The sequence below is a fragment of the Lissotriton vulgaris genome, chromosome 3_1 (genome assembly GCF_964263255.1).
Source record: "Lissotriton vulgaris chromosome 3_1, aLisVul1.2, whole genome shotgun sequence".
NCBI lineage: Eukaryota > Metazoa > Chordata > Amphibia > Caudata > Salamandridae > Lissotriton > Lissotriton vulgaris.
This window is the reverse complement of record NC_141689.1, coordinates 2113785701-2113810028: the sequence shown is the minus strand read 5'-3', so window position 1 is coordinate 2113810028 and position 24328 is coordinate 2113785701. Positions and strand designations below refer to the sequence as shown.

The following is a 24328-nucleotide window of genomic DNA, read 5'->3' as shown; positions in this document are numbered from 1 at the left end:
AGGATTTGGGGATTCCCATTGATACATTCTCCCAGGATTTGTTGTCTAGAGGGATTTGCAGGTCCTCCGTCCAGTGATTACATAGCTTAGTCAGTGGTTGCGTTGTATACCTACTTAGGGTCCTATATAAGCATGTGACTGCTTTAATTCTAACCCCCCCCCCCCCCCCCCCCCCCCCGCCCCAGTTCCCAAGTACGGGCAGGTGGCTTGCAGTTGAGGCTTAGCAGATCCCAATCTCTAATGCGTTCTAATAGCCGCAATCAGTCCCGCATTCAGTCAAAAAAATTCGCTGGGGCAGATCGTATCCCTCCCTGAAGTCCTCAAATGGCATGAGTTCCCCCCCCCCATCCCCACTATGCAGGTCTCCTTTTTTTGGCCCTCCTGCCATTGCCCATTCTTCAAGTCCCACCCAAGCTGCTCCACAAGGAAGCATCCTGAACATGGTTATGGGGAGGTCAGGTGAGTATAGAAATCTGTTCTGCATCTTACGGACAACTCGTCTACAACAGCGCTTGGCCAGTATTATTACATCAGAGTACTCCAGTGTGTCTCCATCTCTACCCAATAGTAGTTTCCATAATGTTCCTAAGTCTGGAGTAAGTGCGTCTACCTCCCGAGTCTGAGATTGAAGGTCTCCTATCCACCTTGCCACCCACTGCAGTTAGGCCGCTAAGTAATATTGCTCAAAATCAGGGACTGCTAAGTCTGCGTGCCATTTCAGGGGTACCCATATTGGAAGTGTTGCAAAGAAATATAACGGTCTTGGTAACGCCACCATCTTCAGGAGGGCTACTCTCCCCGCCAGTGATATTGGAGTCCCTTCCAAAACTCCATGTTGGCCTTCAAGGACCTCAGGGCTGTACCTAAATTTCCATCAAATATGTCCGCTAGGGCATGGTATAGTTTCACCCCTAAATTTTCCAGGCAGTTGAGTTCCCATGTAAGAGCAACTTCGCCATGTGGGCCCCAGCCGCCGTCAATGGGAACAATTTTGACTTTCCCCAAATAATTTTCAATCCAAACATTTCTCCGAACTCTTCCATCAAAATGTAATCCCCCTGGTAAGTCCTCTTGCACATTCCCAAGGAAGAGTAGCAGATCCTCTGCAGATAGGGCAATATAGTGCTTTTTAATCCCCAATCGTATCCTTTGGTAGCGCCCTGCTGTGCGGGCCCGGGAGGCCAAAGGCTCCATAGCAAGGGCAAAGAAGAGCAGCGAGAGGAGGGCATCCCTGCTGCGTCCTCAGCTCAACCCTGAAGCTCTCCGAGATAGTCTGTCCTGATAGAATTCGTGCTGTTGGTCTCGTGTATAGTAGTCCAATCCAATCAAAGAAGCCCGCCCCATTCACATTTTGTCTAATACGCCGTATAAAAATCCTCACTCAAGGCTATTAAAGGCCTTTTCCATGTCAACCAAGAAGACTACATCTTAGTCCCTCCCTAAGCCTCCTTTTGTCATAAGGGCCATAAGTTGTCTAATGTTAAGTGCTGTGTTGCGCCCTGGGTTGAATCCTGCCTGTTCTTGATGAACTGGGGTCGACAAACTGCTGGAGTCTCATGGCCAGTATTTTATTTAGTATTTTAATATCTAAATTTAGCATTGATAATGGCCTATAAGCTTCACACTCCTTGGGGATTTTACCAGGCTTAAGAAGTGGGACGATCAGCGCTTCCTGGGTAGAGCCCAGGAGTTGGCCTTCTACCAGGGCTGCCCCATATACTTCCTCTAGTCTGGGTGCCAGTTCCTCAACATATGCAGCGTAAAGTTCTATGGGAAACCCATCTGTTCCGGGCGTTTTACCTTTAGCCGCGCCTTTAATTGCCACTCTTATTTCTTGTACATTAATGGGGGCTCCCAAGGTCGCTGCCTCCTCAGCATCTAGGCCAGGAAGCAGAATTGCATTCAAGTACTCCCCTATCGCGTCTCTCCCCCGCCCAGTTCTTGACCTATCTAGAGAGGTGTAGAATTCGAGGATTCTTCTGTTTGTCTTCCTGCCTATACAGGTGTTTTTTTTTTAGTTTTATATAGTGCAAACTAGACCCGAGACATCGGGTATCAGAGCGCTTTACATGAGCACCAGTTTCGTTTCATGAGGACACATTCATTTTTGTAGGCACGGGGAGATTAAGTGATTTGCCTAGAATCACAGGATGTTGTGTCGTTGCCGAGACTCTAGCCCGCTTCCTCAGCTTCAAGGTCGACGGCTCTAGCCACAAGGCTACATCCTCTCCCCTACAGTAAATGCCCTCCTGTGTCCTCCACAGCCAGGATCGGGGTGCCCCTCCGGGCTGGGTTGGCCAGCCAAACCAGAAGGGATCCAGTTCTGTCCCTCTCCGCATGTGTGCACTCCATGTAGCGCTTGTAATTGTAACCATACAGCCTCTCTGTTTGGCCACCTCCTCCTTGGCATCCAATATGGCTGCGCCCAGCTCTTGGTGCCCCGGTAGTTACTTCTCTAGCGCGCGCAATGCCCCATCTTCTGTCTTAAGGTCCGCCTCCAGGGTGCGCCGTACTCGTATAGAGGTTGCAATGCATTTGCCCCAAAGCACCACCTTAAAGGCGTCCCACTCCGTCAGTCGGGAGGTAGTTGTGTTATCATTTGCAGTGAAATATCTCCCTGCGCACTCTTTGAACTCCTCCCGGAACACCTGCTCCTCTAGTGCCTCCGGCTTGGGTCTCCACGTTGGTATTCTCTGACGCATCTGTCCTCACTTCAAATGTAGTAGGGTTGGATTATGATGAGATAGAGTATGTGTCAAGTACTCCACTGCCTGATTCTGGGCATGTAAATCCGGGTAGCACAGAAAGATATCGAGAACGTCCCTGTTCTGTATTAGGGCCATATATACTCCCAATCGCTTTGTCACGACCATCCAACCTGACCTTTACTGCCACATATCCACCCTCTGGGTCTATCATCTCCCCAGTACATTGAAACTGGGACCCGGCTCTGCCCCAGATCAAAACTCCCCTAGCAAAGGCGGTGTATGATGTGTAATAGAATTGCCTTGCCATCTTTGTCTGAGTGCCTCCCCATCCTTCACAGTCAGATGGGACTCCTGTAAAAGTGTAATATGGACTCCCCTTCTATTCAAATAGGAAAGAATTTTATACCGCCTTGACATAGTATGCATCCCTCTAATGTTCCAGGAAATTATCTTGTATGATTAGTGATTAGCCATTCGTGTACACCATATGTATTCCCCATTGAGCTCTGTCGGCTCACCACCTCTGATATCTGCTGGCGAGGATGCGGTGTAGGCCCCCGCTTTATCAATGTCTGGCCTGCGAGATCCGCCCCTTCTTCCCCTTAAACATAACTGCATAATAACCCCAACCCCCATTCCCCAGGACAAGCAAACTGCACTCCTCATCCAAACTTTCAAAAACCATATCCAACCAATGAACGTATGGGGTGGAATAGGCCCTCCTCTCATCAGGTGTATCCGGTGGCGTAGTCCCGCCACCCTCTCACCCATCCAGTGCATTGGTCAGACTTCAAGTGTTCCCCAGTCGGGTGCTGCGTCTCTCGCAGGGGTAGTGGCACCACTGGAGCTAGTCGCGCTCAAATTGCCACCGCCGTCATGACCTGCTCCCATTCTCGCTGCTTCTCCGCTCTGGAAGGGACAGTCAAGGGTTTACTACGACCGCTTCACAGTTGGGGGTCTCCTCTCTTCCGCTGCTCCTGAGAGGCTCAGTTGGACACTCATGGCAGGTATACACGTCTCTTTCCATGCAGAGGTCTTTTCCGTCCCGACAGTAAATATAAAAAAGAATTTGACTGTTCGCGCCATGAAAATAATATTGGCACTCTGCCATTTCTTTAAATGCATTCAAATAACTAGTGTATCAGTGGCAGAATGTCCAAGTGTTTTTTTTATCCAGTCAACAGACATGTGTTTAACATAACATTGCAGTGTAAAGTACATTTACATTTTTGTTTGACAATTTAAAAGACACACAGACTATTGAATTACGTGCAGCACTTCTAAAAAGTAAAATACTGGTGCATATTACATTACAATATCATTTCACATTAATAGTTCTAATGAAGAAAAAAGATATTACCAGCTTCATTGTTCAGTAAATTATTCCCGTAGAAAAGCATTTTCGATATGTAATTACCGATCCATTTCATATTTCATTTTTGTTACCCATGTTAAATTTAAGTTGTCTATACCGCACTGCTGGATTCACACAAGGTAGATGATAAATATATTATTACGTTAATACAACCCCACAGTACTAAGATTGGATTGTGCCACACTTGCATGACTGTACCGCTAGATGTCAGCAAAACGTAACCTATCTGCTTAATGAAAGTAAACCGATTCTGCAGGAGTGAAGGACATGCAGCCAGGTAAACACCCGTAAGGAAGTGAAAAGTCGCCAATGCTGTTTTAAAGAGCCAATAAACTACCCTATCCCTGCCTTGTTGTGGCAGTTGCTCTACAGCCTCAGTTGTTTCTTTTTTCTTGCTCACTTAAGAAGAAACTAAGAACACGGACATGGTTTTCGTCTCCCTTTGTTGAGAGGATTTTTTCTTCGTTCCATCTTTGTGCTGCATTCACTCAGCTTTCTCGTTGCCTTGCTCCCTGCATCCATTCCACATCATTGGGAGTTTGGAGTGCATTACAACAACTTGAATCATGAAGCCAACAGTTTGGAACACGTTTTTACTAAATGCTATCACTGTTTGTGAAGTGACTTTCCTCTGGTAGGAAGGAATCTGCAAATCGTCCACATACTACGTTTGTGTGCGACGTGTACAGTATCCTCTCATTCAATCAAAGAATGTGGGCTTTACCTCGAGGTGTTCAAGAGAACATTAACGCACTGCAAATGTGTTTACCTTAAAGCAAAACTAATATCTGTACTGTCAAGAAACCCGTTATGAGTGTGCTAGAGCAGTCTGGGGAGGGTCTCCTTCCAGCGAGTTTCAGATCTCCGTATCAATGGACCCACACAGGACATTCGGGGGGAGGGGGGCACTGACATTCATCCCACTCCCGACATTTCACGTTAGACAGACTATAGGTGCTCAACATGGCATCAGGTATGTTGTTAAAGGAGAAGACATACAGCGTCATGAGAATCCGATATATGGAGAGACATACAGGTATCTAGCCACTCAACCTGAAGATGTTTGGAGGCACAGCACTCAGTCTTAAAATATTTCTCTCTATGGAATGATGGACTTCATTCTATTTAGGAATGGCTTTATAATCCTTCTCATACTGATTAGCTGCACTTTTCTTATCTCCAGGTAGTTGGAGATCTGTGTTGATCTTTGCATGCTGTTTTACCACAAACCCAGTCGCTCTGTACCAAACTGACAAAACCTCTGATTGTATATATAGGTGGTGGAACTTCCTAAAGATCGTCCAATGATGCACACTTGTTTAGCCGCTTTTTATTCAACTTTCATACTTGATATGGAAGCAGTAAGTGGCCCTTTTCAATGAAGGCTATTGCATACTGCCTGATTTCTTTGTGTAATAAATGATGACCTAGTTATTTGTGTGTTATTTTTCACAACCTTAGATATATCTAGTGCTAAGACTTGGTGAGCACTAGATGAATTTCATATATCTGTGGCAGCAATAGTGCTAGCGTAGTTATAGTTGAGTCCTAGTTTCCATGCAAAAGGCATTTTTGTTTTCTTAATAACTTTAGCTCCGTTCGACGAATCTGCACAAAACGTTACCCAAAAAAGTACTTCTACTTTAGATCTTTTATGGCAAGGTTTAGGCAGATCCCTCAAGTGGGGGACGAGAAAAGGGGTGTTGTGGCAAGTGCTATTTCATTTCAATTTGCGTTGAATTCTTTGCTCTTGAATACAGGAAAAAACACACTAAACAGAATTTTACCAACGTTGATATGAAGGTAGAACTTTACTCGGGCAAGCACATTTTTGGTTATTGGTGTAAATCCATTCAATAGTTTTTTATGAATTTAGTCTTTAAAAAAGGTTTTCTAGTTGGGCGTGAAGAGGTTCTATTTTAGAGGTAACTGGACTGTTAATTTGCTGATTTTTCATGGTTTTGCAAATCCAATAAAAAAAATAAAAGCACACCATTGGGCGAGGAAGCCCTTTCTCCTATCCTGCATTATGGATTCGCAAATCAAGATCTGATTCACACAACCTGACATGTTCTGGTTGGCTAACCATCACATAAACATTTCTGTTGCATCCATCATTACCCAACATGATGCATTAAAAACACTGCTGGGAAAAACGCAAAAGATAAACGGTATAAGGGAGCAGGGTCTGCATACCCTCACCCCAGGGCCCTCAAAAGTTTCCCCAGGGTCCCTGTCTCAGAATAAAAAATAAATATTAAATACTTTTTATCACTGGATCCGAAGATCTAAGACCTTCCTTTGGTCCTTTAGACCCAGCGATGTTCTAGAATCTACAAATCCATAAAAACATATAATGTGGTAAAAGTATTCTGTGCTCTACTTGTGGCGGGTTGGAAGGCGGGAGCCTAGTCCCATTACAGTCTGTTGTTCCAATCCTCGCTGCATATTGCCAAAGGCCATGACCTGCGGGTATTTGCCAGGAGCTCTGGTTTGTGAAGCCACATTTTGCCGCCAACCCCCATTGCAGCTGGCCTGGTACTGCAGCCAATATCCACTACGCATGGCTGGTAGCTGTGCATACTGGGGCTCGGCTGCCTGGGGTCAGTTGGACACAGTGCTTTAGTGGAGGCCAGGTCATGAGCTAACCCATGATGTACACGGCCAAATAACATGGGGGGAGTTAGAAACCACATATGGAAGGGCCTGTCTGAAGGTCATGACATGACCTCCCCTTTGTACAATGGTGAAGGCCTCACACAGTGGGGGTTGGCTGCCTGCAGCCGGATGCCATGTTGTGGTAGGAGTTGGCCACCCACAAAGGGTTGGGTATAGTTCCTGTCCAAAAGAAAGGGCTTGCGGCCAACCCATGTTGCTCACAACTGAATGCCAAACACAGTAGGGCTTGGAACTCTTGTGTAAGGTTTGGAACACGGCCATGCGCAGTGGTGTATGCTGCTCACAGTGGATTGGGTCTGACCTTGCGCATTCGAGCGTGGGCACAGATGGTAGGCCTATTGCCATGTGAAGCAAGAGTTGGCCCACCATGGAGAGTTGGGTGCCAGCAGTGCGACAAACCCCTGCAGTGGTTTGGGCACAAGCCAAAGCCAGAAGAGAGGGCCTTCAGTTAAAACCCGGGGCACATGGTTGAATACAGCAGGTGGTGGCCTCTCAGAAGAATTGCGCACCCAATCCTCCTCAAATGGCTATCACCTATTTACTGTGTTCAACTGTGAGATAGCTGGACATCAAACAGCAACATGCAGTTAACAGTGAGCTGAAGCCATATGATGTGAGCTGTGCAGCCTAAATAGGAGTGAAATTCGGTCCTAGAGATCCAGGGACCTGGTGGATTGCCACCAGGGCATTTTAAAACAGACTATCGGCCAGATTCATCAATCTCCCGTTTTGCGAGGCCCTAATAGCGAATTATAGCGATTCGCTATTAAGGACTCTCAAAACGGGATTCATGTAGGATTAGCAAAATTTATTGCGATTCCTACTGATTCCTTATTTGCGATGAGCAAATTGCTAATCGCAAATAAGGAAAAACTCCCCATTCATTCCTATGGGCCAAAAGGCCCATAGGAATGAATGGGGAGTATTCCTTATTTGCGATTAGCAATTTGCTCATCGCAAATAAGATTGCGATTTGAAGGGTGCCAAGGGTGTCCAAAGGACACCCTGTAGCACCCCTCAAATGCACATTTGAACAGGTGTTGCGCACACACATGTCCAGAGGACATGTGTGTGTGTGTAACATGCAAAAGTAAAAAATGCACTAAAGTGCTTTTTATTCGTTTTTCGCAATTTACCACAAAGTCAGATTTCGTGGTAAATTGCGACCAAATATTGCGAATTCGCAATTTCAAATAGGGTGATGAATTGCATTTAAGGAATCTCTATTAGAGATTCCTTAAATCCAATTCCTCGCAAATATGCGATTTCGCAAATAGCGATTTTTGCATTTGGGATGATGAATCCCAAATGCAAAAATCGCTTTTGCAAACGGCCAGATTCTCAGAATCTGGCCATTTGCGAGCGCAATTCATGTTGATGAATATGGCTGTATAATTGATAAAACGCCTCTAAAGGGAATATTTTGTTCGATGGCATGTGTGGCTGTAGATTCAAATGCTTTGCATACTCCTGCCATCTAGCATTGGATTCGAAGTTGTGCAAGTTGTTTTTCTTCGAAGAAGATTTTCAAGTCACAAGATAGTGACTCATCTTGGTGATACTGCACATAGGCATTTATTTTATTTATTCATAAACGCAACATTTATCCAAGTGGATATCACAACGCTGGGAGAGCAACACCTAGGTGTGAGAGTAAGGTGACATTCGAGATTCTAGTTGTTTAATTGGACCTTAGGTAACAAATGGGTTTTTAGTTTTTTTCTGAACGACATATAGTCATCGGTAAGACGAAGTTCCAGCGGAAGTTCATTCCAGTAAGTTGCTGCCAGATGGGACAAAGAGCGCCCCCCTGCTCTCGCCCTCTTAATGCGTTTTGTTTTTGCCCACACCTGATTGCCTGACCTTAAATTCCGTGTTGGAAGTTGGAACATAGAATTCGATTTTATCATATAGGACTCTAGGACCATGATGGTATGATTGTGTGCATGACCCAGGAGCTTGAATCTTGACCTTTGTCGAACTGGCAATCAATGGAGCTCCCTCAGTCATTCTGAGGCTGAGCTCTACCTGCTTTTGTTGCATACCAGTTTGGCAACTGCATTCTGCATCACCTGCAGACGTGAAAAAAGATAGTCTGCCATGCCCATTTAGAGCGCATTTCCGTAGGCCAGTTTATTTATGAGCAGAGCCTGGGGGATGGTTTTTCTGTATTTCAAGGATATCCACGAGAAAAGTATTTTTAGAAGTTTTAATGTGGCAAAGCTTCTCCCACATAATGCGTTGACCTGGTTCTGCATGGTCAGTGCATTGTCAATAAAAATGCCCATGTTTTTTGCAACCTGTTTGGGTGCGGGTGCAGATCCAAATGATTGGGGCCACCAGGTTGCGTTCCAGATTAAATGGGCTCCTCCGAAAAGTAGGCTCTCTGACTTATCAGCATTTAGTTTTAGGCAGTAGCCTGACATCCGCACCGCCATTTCTGAGAGACAGTTGGTTAGTTTAATCCTAGTGTCCTCAGGTGTCTCTTCAAGAACTATCAGCAGTTGTGTATTGTCTGCTTAGGAACAGATACTAAATCCCAATTTTTTGCTGATTTTAGTCAGAGATGATACGTAGGCATTGAAAAGGGTAGTGTTTAGGGAAACTCCCTCTGGGACGCCATACTTAATGGTTTTTGGGGTGGAGGTGAAAGGTCATTTGTTCTGTTTGTGGTCTATTACTTGGGGAAGGAGCAGAACCACTGAAGGGCATTAGAGTGTAAGCCCTTTTCATGTAGGGTGTAAATCATGCAACACTGTGTTGAAGGCCGCCAACGGGTCCAATAGGATCAGAATGGCGGCCTTGCCCTGGTCAATTGAAGATTTAATGTTATCGAAGACTCCCAGGAGGGTAGCATCCGTGCTGTTGGTGGCTCTAAAGCCAGTTTGGGAGGGGATCCAAGAGCTTGTTGGAATCAAGGTAGTTTGACAGCTGATTATTAAACAGCATCTCCGTCACTTTGGATAGGTATGGGAGCTGGGAGATAGGTCGATAGTTTGCCGGATTATTAATGCCCCTGCCTGCTTTTTTAGTAATGGGACTACAGTGGCTTTTTTAAGGTCTCTGGGAACACAGCAGTGTCCAGTGAGTTGTTAAATAAGCGGGTTTCGAGGGGACATAGGGTCGGTATAATCCTAGAGAAAATAAAATGACGGCATGGATCTAAAGAGGACCCTGATTTAACTTCACTATTTGCCTTGGCTACCTGTTCGTTTGTAAAGGGAGCAAAATTGCTGAGGGTGGATGGTTTCTGAATGAGTAATAAATCTCAGAGATTTGATCATCAAAGTTGTTGCCGATTTTCCCAGTGCAATCTACCTAGGGTGGCAGAGTTTGGGACAGGCTTGATGGTTTGCATATCTTTCACTGTTTTGTAGAGCTCTTTGGGTGAATTGCTGTTATCTTTTATCCGGTTTGCGAAGTAGCTCTTTTTAGTGTTTTTGATGGCATTGTTATAGGATCTCAGCTCTGATTTGTATAGTAATCTATCCTCATCTTGTGGGACACCCCCGCGCCGCACGGCCACCAGCTGCTGCGTGTGCCCCTTGCCTGCCCTCTGCCTCGCTGCTGCCTTGTTGCCGGCTGCCGGCTGCCTCCGCTGCTGTAGTTTTGCATTGTTTTGTTTTGTCGGTAATTTGTGCTTGTTGTTGATTTCACCGTGTTGTAGTTTTGCACTGTTTTGTCGGTAATTTGTGCTTGTTGCCGACTTTACCGTAGTGCCTGTGCTTTGTGTTCCTTCCTTGTTGTCCGCCTACCTCGCCGCCCTCCGCCCTCCCTTCCCGCCACCGCCGCTTTGCCCCGCCCCTTTTTCTTTTCTGTACCCTTCCCGCTCCCGCCTCCCAGCTGCTCCGCCCACCCGCGCACTTGGCCTTAAATGGCGACCGTGCGACGCAGGTGAGTGTGACCCACTTGTGGGACACCCCCGCGCCGCACGGCCACCAGCTGCTGCGTGTGCCCCTTGCCTGCCCTCTGCCTCGCTGCTGCCTCGTTGCCGGCTGCCGGCTGCCTCCGCTGCTGTAGTTTTGCATTGTTTTGTTTTGTTCGTAATTTGTGCTTGTTGTTGATTTCACCGTGTTGTAGTTTTGCACTGTTTTGTCGGTAATTTGTGCTTGTTGGCGACTTTACCGTAGTGCCTGTGCTTTGTGTTCCTTCCTTGTTGTCCGCCTACCTCGCCGCCCTCCGCCCTCCCTTCCCGCCACCGCCGCTTTGCCCCGCCCCTTTTTCTTTTCTGTACCCTCCCCGCTCCCAGCTGCTCCGCCCACCCGCGCACTTCGCCTTAAATGGCGACCGTGCGAACGCGCAGCGGTCACGCGCAGCGGTCACGCGCAGCGGGCGCGCCGATTGTGTCCGCCGAAGGCGCGCCAAAGGTAAGCCCGTCTGCGCCCGTCCGCGACCGGATCGCGACCAGCGCCAGGACCCCTGGCCCACGAAGACCCCGACCGACCCGCCTGACATACTCCGCCACCACCCTCAACGCACTCAACACCGGCCGACTCCCAGAATGCCATCAAGCCACCCCACGACGCACCCACGGACCATTCAGCTGCCACACCTGCAAGTTCTCCTGCACCCGGACCAGCCTCGCACCAGCACCCGCCAAGTCGAACACCAGCAGCACCCACCTCAAGTGCATCCTGCTCAACACCGCTCCGTCCACAGACACGCCATCGAACTCTGGAACCTTCTAGACGCCACAGCCCCTGACGTTGCCTTCCTCACGGAGACCTGGATGAACGCCTCTTCAGCTCCCGACATCGCCATCGCCATCGCCATCCCAGAGGGCTACAAGATCGTCCGGAGGGACCGAAACGCCAACCAGATGGGAGGAGGCATCGCCATCATCCACAGGAACACCATCCGTCTCACGACCAGCACCGACAACACCCTGACCAGCGCCGAACACCTGCATTTCCAGATCCACACCAACCCGAACACCACCCTCAGAGGCACCCTGATCTACCGACCCCCTGGACCACGCACACAATTCAGCGAGGACATCGCCGACTTCGTCAGCCCGCACGCCCTCCCCTCCGCCGACTACATCCTCCTGGGAGACCTCAACTTCCACCTGGAGAACAACAACGACCGCAACACCAGCACCCTGCTCGTCAACCTCGCCAACCTTGGACTCAAGCAACTGGTGTCCACCCCCACCCACCTCGCCGGACACACACTCGACGCAGTCTTCTCTTCCTGCACAGACATCGACTTCAGCCACGCCACAGAGCTTCAATGGACGGACCACAGCTGCGTCCACTTCACCTTCAAGAAAACGACGACCCACCAACACCAGCATCAGACCGCCCGCAGAAGCTGGAACAAGATCACAGCAGACCAGCTCGCCACCTCCCTGAGCCAGCACCCTCCTGCCAGCTCAGCGAACCCCAGCCAGGCCGCCAACAACCTCACGAAGTGGATCAGCAACTGCGCGGACGAACTCGCCCCACTGAGGACCCCGCCTAGCAGACCCGGCAGCAAGAAGGCCCCATGGTTCACCGACGAACTCAAGAGCTCCAAGAAGAACTGCCGAGCCCTCGAGAAAGTCTGAAGAAGGGAACCTACACCGGACAACAGGACCTCCTTCAAACTTGCCACCCGGAAACACCACCAGCTGATCCGCGCCGCCAAGAAAACAGCATTCAAGGACCGGTTGGACAACAACGCACATAACTGCAAGGAACTCTTCAACATCGTGAAGGAGCTTTCCAACCCCAGCGCAGGAAACAACGACATCACCCCATCGCAAGACCTCTGCAACTCCCTCGCTTCTTACTTCCACAACAAGATCGCGGACATACACAACAGCTTCAACAACCAACCAACGCACACCTTGGCCGAACAACCACCCCCCACCACCACCCTCCACGCCTGGACCCCGATCAGCACCGAAGACACAATCCGCACGATGAACTCCATCCACTCCGGATCTCCGACCGACCCCTGCCCTCACCACGTCTTCAACAAGGCCGACGCTGTCATCGCACCCCACCTGCGAGACATCATCAACACATCCTTCGACACCGCCACCTTCCCTGAGAGCTGGAAGCACGCGGAACTCAGCGCTCTACTCAAGAAACCAACAGCGGACCCCACCGACCTCAAGAACTACCGCCCCATCTCGCTCCTCCCGTTTCCAGCCAAAGTCATCGAGAAGACCGTCAACAAGCAGATGGCCGCCTTCCTCGAGACGAACGGATCCCTCGACCCCTCACAGTCCGGCTTCCGAGCCAATCACAGCACCGAGACCGCCCTCATCGCCGCCACCGATGACATCTGAGCCCTGATGGACAAGGGAGAAACAGCGGCCCTCATCCTCCTAGACCTCTCCGCGGCATTCGACACGGTCTGCCACCGCACCCTAGTACGGCGCCTCAGCAACATCAGAATCCAGGACAAGGCGCTGGAATGGATTGTCTCCTTCCTCGACGGAAGAACACAGAGTCCGCCTACCACCGTACAAGTCAGAGGCCTCCGAAGTCATCTGCGGCGTCCCTCAAGGATCATCTCTGAGCCCCACCCTCTTCAACGTCTACATGAGCCCCCTCGCGGCCATCGTACGCAAACACAACCTCAGCATAATCTCCTACGCCGACGACACCCAGCTGATCCTCTCCCTGACCAACGACCCCGCCGCCGCCAGAGCCAACCTTCACGAAGGGATGAAAGAGGTAGCCGAATGGATGACGACCAGCCGCCTGAAACTGAACTCGGACAAGACGGAGGTCCTCATCCTGGGCTCCTCACCCTCCGCCTGGGACGACTCCTGGTGGCCTCCCGCCCTGGGCACCGCACCCAAACCGACAGACCATGCACGCAACCTGGGCTTCATCCTGGACTCCTCCCTCTCCATGACCAGGCAAGTCAACAACGTCTCCTCGGCGTGCTTCAACATCCTACGCATGCTACGGAAGATCTTCTGGTGGATCCCCACCGAGACCAGGAAGACCGTCACCCAGGCCCTCGTCACCAGCCGACTGGACTACGGCAACGCCCTCTACGCCGGTACCACCGCCAAGCTCCAGAAGAGACTCCAGCGGATCAAGAACGCCTCAGCCAGACTCATCCTCGACATCCCTCGAACCAGCCACATCTCCGGACATCTGAGAGACCTTCACTGGCTCCCCGTCAACAAAAGAATCACCTTCCGCCTCCTCACCCACGCACACAAAGCCCTACACGACCAAGGACCGAGCTACCTCAACAGCCGAGTCAACTTCTACGCTCCCAAACGACACCTCCGATCAGCCAACCACGCCCTCGCCGCCGTCCCCCGCATCCGTAGAGCGACTACTGGAGGAAGGTCCTTCTCCTACCTGGCCGCCAAGACCTGGAACTCCCTCCCGACCGACCTGCGCCTGACCCAGGACCACCTCTCCTTCAGGAAGAAGCTGAAGACCTGGCTGTTCGAGCAGTAGAGGCACTCCCCCCCCCCCCCGCCCCCCCCCAGCGCCTCGAGACCCTACGGGTATGTAGCGCGCTCTATAAATGTCACTGATTGATTGATTGATCTTGCTAGGATAGTCTCCATTTATGTTTGAGTACCTTACACTTTCTTTTCAATATCCTGAGTTCACGCGAATACCATTTTTCAGATGGTGTTCTTCTGTTAAGTTTATTAACAGATATGGGGGCACATTGATCCAGTGTATTGGATATTTCAGCTTGGAGGCTTTCTGCTCCTGTTAGCACAGGGAGAGTCCTTGGATTCTTTGGGGGAGAAATGGTGCTGAAATGTATCGGGAGTGATAAGCCTCCATACTCTCTTTGCCACCACTGATGAAGTAGCCAGGCTGATTAGTTTAGTTGGAAGGAAAAGGGTGAAGGAGATTAAAGAGTGGTCTGTCCAGGAAAGAGGCCTAACCTCGGAGATACTAGTGGATTCTGTATTGGAAAATAAGAGATCCAGAGTGTGTTCAGTAGTATGTGCATGTTGAGAACTGCGTGATCTGAACTAAGTGTGTCTCCTAAGGAGCAGGGTGGTATTAATACCTCCCAGTCTGGGAGTCTCATCACCACAAACCAGTGGGCACCAGCCATTATCCAACACGGCTACTGTCTGGAGCTCAATACACCACCACCCAGTATTGCACCTCACACTTACAGGTTATCACCTAGCACTTCTCAAACAAGAGATCGAAGCCCTTCTTCTCAGAGGGGTCATAGAACCAGTCCATCATCAACAGCAAGGCACAGCTGTATATTCTCTGCACTTTCTAATTCCAATAAAGGACTGGTCACTAAGACCAATCTTAGACCTCAAACCTCTCAACCACTACATCCTATCAGAACACTTTCATATGGTTACTCTACAGGATACCATTCCATTTCTAAAACAGGACGACTTTATGGCAACACTAGACCTAAAGGACACTTACTTTCATATACCCATAAATCCTGCTCACCGCAAATACTCAGGTTTGTCATAGCAGAAAAACACTACCAATTCAAAGTTCTACCTTTCGGGATGACCACAGCACCTAGAGTGTTCACAAAATGTTTGGCAGTAGTGGCAGCACATCTAAGAAGACAGATGTTCACGTATTTCCCTACCTGGACGATTGACTCTTCAAAGCCAGTACCTACCTTCAGTGCCAACACTACACTGAGTTGACACTGGATCTACTTCACAGCTTGGAGTTTACAGTAAATGTTACCAAGTTTTACCGTCGGCCTCTCCAAATTCAACCATATCTAGGAGCAATCCTCAACACACATTCCAGAATAGCAAAATCCAATCCAGCTCGAGGTCAGAATTTTCAAATAACTCTCCCAACTCACCTCATCTCTCACAGTTCGAACATTGTGTCTGCTCGGATGATAGCCTCTTGTATTGCCATGCTCCCCCACGTGAGGTTACATATGTGTCCCCTACCTCAATATCTAGCTCGCTAGTAGTCTCGGTCACAGGGTCACCTCAAATATCTAATGTTTATAGACCAAGCTCTGTGGGATGGCAAACCTCAATCCCTACACATCAACTGCTTGGAGCTTCAGGCAATTTTAATAGCCATAAAAGCTTTCTTTCCTCACCTATCTCACAAGGTTTTCCTAGCCCAGACGGACAATATGACTGCCATGTATTATTTACAAAAACAGGGGGGGGCATAGTCCTCTCAACTCACAACTGTCTCAGATCATATGGAACTGGGCTCTTCACCACCAGGTTCATCTTTTGGTATAATATCTGCCGGATGCCAACAACGATTTTGCACACCTGCACAGCAGGATGCAGCAACAGACCCAAGAGTGGAAACTCCACCCCCAAGTCCTCCATCCCTACTTTCAAAAGTGGGGGGTTCCTCAAATCGACCTTTTAGTCACATCCGAAAATGGAAAATGACCAAACTTCGCCTCCAGATATCCCCATCCTCTATCCAAGGGTGACACACCAAAGATGAGTTGGTCAGGGATATTTGCCTACGTTTTTCCACCTCTCCCTTTCCATCAATCAATATAAACTTTATTCGGGTGCAATTGCGTATCCATATAAGTACAGACAGACACATATTCAAAGAATATTTCAGCAACAAGAGAGCAATTAAAACATCCAATTAGAATTACAATTAAAATTAGTCCTCCAGTAATACAATACACAGGATAAAAAAAGAGCAAAATACATTAGAATAGCACGTGACTTACAGATTAAAACAACTAGATAAAGTGCAATAGTTCAGCAGGGGAACATGGAGTTACCAATGCGCACCGCCGCCTTTAGGAAGTAGCCAACCCGAAAGGTTAGCTCATTGTCCTTTAAGGCAATGACCTTCCCATATGCAGCCTTATAATCAGTCTCCGGTAAGGCTTTAAACTACGGAAGTAGAAACCTTTTAGTGAGTATTGAGTAATAGCAGCAGAAAAATAGAAAGTGCAACATTGATTGTTTCTATTGGCTATTACATGGGCTTGGCAAAAGTTCAAGGTTAGGGGTAAACCCAGCGGGAAATGAGAGCATAAATTTCATGGTGTCAGTCCTCAGCCGGAAAAGTAACCCCCTTTCCCAGCGGCTAAACGGTTTTAATAAGTAGCTAGAAGGTGCGCGTTAAACGTTCTCAATACGCATATATCTAGCGACTGACACTTTCTTGCGCTCTTTGTCCAATCTGGCATCCCTATAGGATGCATAAAGAACCTTCTGAAGGGATTTATTACTAGTGGTGCCAAGGTCTGAAGGATTTAGAAATAAATGTTCATAATTCACACTAGTTAAACTTTTATATACCGCGGCCAACCAAGGTATGTTCATTCCCTTGTCACATTTCAGACAGTCTGATATTATCTCTCTAGTTAATTGGGCCGCGGGGTTTCTCCAAACTCTCAGCCAAAATAATGCTGGGCGAGCCTTAATATGATCTTTGATACATGGAAAGTTAAGTTCACTATGACCGGCATATTTAGAGGAAGAAATAGGTGCACCCAGGATTTTGCGACAGAATCTGTTCTCTTCAACCTGGATGCTGCCACTATCGGTATGGCCCCAAACTTCAGCACCGTAGGTGGCAATAGGTATGCATTGGAGTCTAAAAATTTTAACGGTGGCAGATACCACCTCTGTATTTCTCGGCTTTGGAAACCCGAGTATCATATTAGTAGAGTTTGTGAACTTCCTCCTGCAGTAAGCCACGTGGTCCGCCCACAATCCATTTGAGGCAAATACCAGACCGAGATAAGGGAAAGTGGGAGTGCTCTGTAAACTATTGGAATTTTAAACTATTGATGACTTAAAATACTTCTTTGACCCACACCACATGAAAAAAGATTTTTTTAAATGAGTGCATAGATCCAGAGCGGCCATGAAATCTACAAAAGCACGCACCAGTATACAGAGAGCTTTTGGGGTGTGGCCCATCAGCACCGCATCGTCGCCGCATCAATCTAATGACTGGTATATGCAGTAGACCTTTGTACTCTCTACCATTCCATATGTGACTCTTAGAGTATATCCATTCGTATCCCTTACCTATGTATATAGAGATAACTCTAATCACCAGTCTCTTCTTTGTGTGACTTTACATTGTGTACATTTTCAATTTTTTCTGTTTGTATCTTTTAGGTAACGCATGTAATCCTTAGTCCTTATGTTTTGCAACTGGTTCTTATGTAAATGCTCTGACACCTTCGGGTAAAGTTTGCGCTATAGAAAATCGCATGAAAAAAAAAAATATATATATATATATATAACGGGTCTGGGAGTTTAGTACCGTTATTGCGTGGGACATCTTGGATCAGTGTTACCAGAGACTTATTCAGATCGTTGATATACAGAATAAATAAAAGAGGGGCCATGACACAACCTTGCCTGACCCCTCTACCAACTCCAATACCTTTAGAGACCTCACCATCCCTACTGATGCGCACCCGGGCATGTAGCTCTTTATGCAAATAAGCTACAAAAGATACAAGGGACTTGTCCTGACCATAGTTTAAAAGAGTAGTCCACAGCCGGGACCTATTAACAAAGTCGAAGGCCGACGTGAAATCCATGAATGCCAGATATATAGGTATTTTCTTAGCTACATTATATTTATCAATAATCAAGTTGAGGTTATGTCATTGTTCAACAGAGCCGATATTACTCCTGAACCCCAACTGACAGGGATCTAAGATCTGACACTCCTCGTATTATCGACCAGGAAGATCGGCCTGTAACAAATCTGGTTTGAACGGTCCCCCTTTTTAAAAATTGGCACGATTATACTGGAGGACCAAGTATGTGGAATAGGGGAATTGACTAAGTTATTAAAAACCTTTAGCAATACGGGCGCCCATAAATCAGGGTAACTTTTAATAAGATCGATGGGCAAGCCATCATGACAAGGGGTTCTGCCTCCCAAACTCTGATCAATAGCCTCCTCTACCTCCGATAGGTCAATCGGAACCCTGGTAGTCATTGTGTACTCATTTGTAACTGTAGGTGGGGCCGGACCGGAAAAGATCTTACTAAAGTGCGCTCCCCACGACTCACTAGAGATATTACAGCTAATAGCAGACATAGGGTTCCCCAAAGACCTCATGCCTTTAACGGCCGACCAAAAATCCTTGCCATTTTTTAGAGCGATAGCCCATGCTAGATTTTCCCTATGTTCTCTTGTAATTGCCTCCTTTCTAGTTGCTATAGCTCTTTTATAACATAGTCTAAGTGATTTAATAAGGGAAGCTATCTCTGGGTTTATTAGCAAGCGCCCTGCGCAGGGCTCTATTAGCGGAGGAGCAATCAACATTGAACCAACCTGAGTCCGGTTGAGTTTTCTTTTTGGGCCTAGACAACAAAGTTTTGACGCCTGTGCAAAGCTGTGAGAAGGCGTCAATTACCTCTGGGTTATGTTCATTAAATGACAAACCAGTGTCAATCAATTCTTAGTGAGTTCTTATCATCCTGCCAAATGTGGCTTTGTTTATACCACACCAGACCAGTCTGAGATAGTCAGTAGAGGGGGAAAAATCCCTAGCACTGCACTCTATATCATAAGTCGGTCTAGATGTAAAACTCAAGGTTAGATTAACAGGGTTGTGATCCCCCTGTAGTGTGGGAATCACCTCTGCTTTCAGCAGGCATTTTTACAAGGGGGGCAGTGATAAAAATATAATCAATAGTAGAAGTCGAACCCCTGCTTCTATAGGTTGGTTCTACATGGCCTGCTCTTGTCGACACTTCTGCAAGATCCATTATATCTGTAAAGTTGTTAATACTTAGGAGGTCTAGTAATTGGGCCCCCCTTTACATAATGGTGCCATATTCGTGGGGTGGATGGCAGAGTGAATGCCCCTCGGCAGCTTGACATTAAAATGGCCCCCTAAACATATACCCTCCTGTTTAGTGCCGCAGTTGGATGTCTGTAGATTAGAGATGAAGTTAAACAAATCAGCAAAGTTCATATTGGGAACACTTAACCCCTTCCGTGCGGGGCATATTCCCCCGCTGTGCTGAGGGGAGGAGGGGGCGCACAGCGCCCCGTTGCTCATGACGAGCTCAGTTCGTCATGAGCCACGGTGGTTATGTGCGCATGACAAGCTGAGCTCGTCATGACCACACCCATTTCATTAGAAGGCCCGCACAGCAGGGGAATTTGCCCAGCATGCGAGCGTTCGAACGGTCATGACGAGCTCAGCTCGTCATGAGCACGCGAGCACCGTGGCTAATGATGAGCTCAGCTCGTCATGAGAATGCAAGGTGTTAAAATCATTGTTGTAAAAAAATAATTAAAGAAAACGAAATCCCCCGGTTATAAATTAAAGCCTAAAATGTATCTTTGTTGGTGGTAAGCGCCCTGGCACGGCCTCCTGTCATAGTTTTAATCTAGATTGAGAGGCTTCCAGCTGAGCATCCGTAATCTGGAGTGGGGCTAAGATATTAAAACATTCAAACCCTCTAGAGAGAACTCTTGAGTGGCCCAGGTCTCTTGGAACATTACAATATCTTGTTTGTGGATCCAACCCGTCAGGCAAATTCATTTTGGACGCGAGACCAGCCACATTCCAACTCAGTATTTTAAGACTGGATTCGACATTAGGTGTGGTCAGGATATCGAGTTCACAAGGCAGGAGTGCAATTAAGGGGGGGGGGGGCTGGCTCTGAGAATTCTAATACTGCACGAGGAGAAGATAGTCAATCCTGGCTATCCAGACCAGATAGGGGCAAAAATCTTTTGTGTAAGGAGAGGGGGCGGGCGGTAGGAGGCGTATCAAAAAGTGGTGCCTCCAGGGAACGTTTATAATAATACCCCATTGGCAGAGCCCAGATACTGGTGTTTTAATTGGGCTGGGCCTTCTGGGACAATAATATTGATGTAGCCAAAGATGGTCTGCGAAAATGTATAACTATACCGTCCCCCTTAATACGTTTTGGGGACTGTCCCACCCAACCAATTCTCCGTACCATAATAATGTGGTCAATAAGTGATGCCCTAAACCCTTTATGTTTGGATAGCCAGTCTAAACTCTTATGGCGTAATTGCTCCCATGATTCTGTCTGATTTGGCCTTAATGGGGGTACACCTGCCAAAACCACAACATAAGGGCACGCCTCTGGGGGTAAATTTAACACCTCCCTGCTACCCATGGGGTCTGACAATCTAGTAATGTCAGTACCACCCTCTCGTGATGTGCTACCAGCAGCATGAATATTAGGTTGGGCCACAGTGGGGATACTAGCAGTGGCCGTGATGGTAGTCACATTATTAAGAAGTGGGCGATTTGCACAGCCATTATCAGGGGTGCCATTTTCTCCACCATTACCCTCAGGTGCAAAACGCATCTTAATTTTGTCACACATCACAAGAAATGGTCGCTGGATTCAAATTGGGCGCACCAATCAAAGTGTTTGTACAGGTTGACATAATGTTAGATGGTATAGATGGCATTCCAGAAGCAATAGATGCAGTACAATTGATTTGGACAGAAGGAGTCTTTTTAGGGCACTCAAGCTGAGACATGGACAGATGATTTTTCAAAGTGGCAAGGAAACTGTCGAGTGCGCCTTTAACACGTTCAGTGATGGTATCCACAATTTGACCTATAACAGCTTCACTACAGCCATGACTTCCAGAAAGGAGCAAACGATTCTAAGTCTGAGTTCCAATAGAGCGACGAGTCAATAGCTGGAGTGTGCACCTGGGCAACAGCTGTTGAGGAATTTAAAGAGGGACGTATTCAGGATCTCAATGCTGTGCGGGAAGAACAAGGGCAGATGGGCTGCTTCCTCTTAGCACTTGTCACTTTAACTGGCTTCCTTTTGCGTTTCGCCCCAGTAATTGCCTCAATGTCCACTGGAGTGTCTAATGTAACCACATCTGGGGAAAGAGCTTGGGAAATAGTGCCGCCACCAGAAACCGCACAGCTGGTGATAGAACTGTCTGGTGCGCTGATATTCGGGTTGGCGCCCTCCAAACTGGAAGGTGGAAAGAGAGGGGGTGCTCCCAAACCGAGGGAAAGACGCCTCTCGGTCAGTTCTATCTTGTTGCTCACAATACTAACCGCTCAATGCTAGTTAGTCAAATATAGGTGTGAGGTAAAACAAAGTTCGAGTGGGCTCACCTTAGGAAATCAGTTCAGCAGAGTCTCCGCCAGTCTCTGATGGGTGCGGACGGGCCAGTACTTGACCTGTGCACGACCGCGCACTTCCCGCTGGCTATGAGGGCTTCTGGTGGCCTCCGATGACTACCTTCACTGGCGCCAAACGGGGCCTTCTGGGAATTGTAGTTGCCATCTGCCGCCTGGCCATTCCCCTCACGGCGGTGTGGCGGTGCAAACAGCGGAGCACGAACAGCCGTTCCCCTCACGGCAGAGATCAAGGCAAGATGTGGGTAAGTGTCTAGCCGTTCCCCTCATGGCAAAGCTGGCTGGAAAATAGCGCCCCCCTCTCATTCCATTTCTAGTTTGGGGACTCAGGCAAACATCTCTCCCCTTGATCCTGATAGCTCCCACTTGGGCATGTTAGCAGTGGTTCACAATACTACCTGACCTTTCAGTAGTTCCACACGAGAAACTCCCCAACAGGCTGAGCCTGCTCACTCAAAATCAAGGACCGATCCCAAAACTCTCAATCTAGCAGTTTGGCTCTTGAGGTCTTAGTTTGGCAACCTCAACTTAGTACAAGAATGTGTTGACATTCTCAAGCAAGCACGTAAGCCAACTACTAGAGCATGTTATGCTTCAATATGGAAATGTTTTGCTTACTACTGTCAACCTAAACAAATTGATCCTATTAAAGCCACTGTACAAAACATTATCTGTTACCCGCTCTATCTGTTAAATGCTAATTTAGCCTATTCTTCCATTAAATTACACCTGGCTGCCATAGCGTCCTATCTCCAAAATAGACTGCATTTTTCATTGTTCAAAAAGCAGTCACCAAAGCTTTTGTGGAAAGTCTAAAAAGAATCATCCCTCCTAGGGTTCTTCCTGCACCCTCTTGGAACCTTAACATTGTTCTAACCAGGCTCATTTATCTCCCTTTTGAGATTCTACATTCATGCCCCCTACAGTTTATTTCATGGAAAGTAGCATTCTTGGTTGCCATTACCTCACTCCAGTGTGTTAGTGAGCTCCAGGCTTTAACTTTACAGGCACCATTCTTTCAAATAAATAGACAAAGTGGTTCTTCATACTAATCCTACCTTTTTACCTAAAGTGGTTCTTCAATTTCACCTAGATCAGTCCATTGAGCTCACAGTTTTTTTCCCTAACCCCGATTCAGTAGCAGAGCTCTTCATACCATTGATGTCAAAAGTGGTCATGTTCAACATAGAACCAAAACTTTCAGTAAAACAAAGCAACTTTTTGTATCCTTTTCTCCACCTCATAAAGGCAACCCCATATCCAAATCCGGCATAGGTAGGTGGATAGCCAAATGTATCCAGGCGTGCTACATTGTAGCCAAAAAGCTTTTACTTACTCCCAGAGCACATTCCACTCGTAAAAAGGGAGCTACTATGGCCTTTTTAGGACATATTCGCAAAGCTGACATTTCTAAGGCAGCTACATGGTATACCGCACACACTTTTTCCAAACACTACTGTGTGGATGTTTTCGCACACCAGCAAGCAAATGTAGGTCAGGCAGTACAACATACTTTTTTTTTCAAACTACTTCAACTCTCACAGGCTAGCTACTGTTTTTTTGGGATTGACTCCTTTACAGTCTCTGCAGAGCATGCATATCTACAGCCACACATACCATCAAACTGATTATATTACTTAACCTGTAAGCATCTGTTCATGGCATGTAGTGCTGTAGATTTACATGTGCCCTCCTCCTCCTCAGATGCCTGTGGCCGTTGTATTTACATTTCATACTTGGGTGGACATCCTCATTCTTAACCCTTTTTACACTCCGTTCCCACCTGCCTGCTGGAAAACAGTCCAACAAAGGAGTCTATGCCTATGCACAGTATCACCGAGAGGAGGAGTCACTCGATCTTGTGACTCGAAAATCTTCTTTGAAGAAAAACAACTTGCTCAACTCCAAATCCAACACTAGATGCGAGGAGTATGGAGGTTTGTGGATCTACAGCACTACATGCCACAAACTGAGGCTTACAGGGTAAGTAACATAATCTTTTTTTTTTTTCAGTAGACACTGGAAAACACCCGATTTTTCTTCACTTTTACTGATGTGGCAGTTACTGGCATCAAACAGCGAAAAAATACTTTTCTGTGATGGATGCTCTTTCAATGACCCGCTCTGGCCATGCTACTCCACTTAGTATGCTCAAATGCAGTGCTTATGACATCATAATATTCATACCAACAAATAGCACCGAAGATGAATTGCGGTTGAATAACAGGACATAATTCACACAATAAATGAAAGCAAATTCACAGTTGTCTCTGCCTGAGTGGAATATGTGATATGATATATAAGCTCAACTGTAAGATGAGTTTGAATATTTTTATTGCATCTGATTCCTTAAAAGGGGCATGTGTGAGATATGGTCTGCATGGCTTTTGTGTGAGGCACTGATTGTGGTCCTAACCATAACTTGGCAACTTCAGTAGTTTTTCGGTTTTCATTCATAATCATAACTGCAATTTACCTGAGTTTCTTAGGTGAGTGTATATGTGTACTGATT

General features: G+C 47.3%; 1 protein-coding gene across 1 annotated transcript in view; it reads left to right on the top strand.

Moving 5' to 3' along the window:
- ATP10D (ATPase phospholipid transporting 10D (putative)) overlaps positions 1 to 24328 on the top strand; it is a 772711-nt gene that overhangs the window by 736823 nt on the left and 11560 nt on the right. The window lies entirely within an intron of this gene.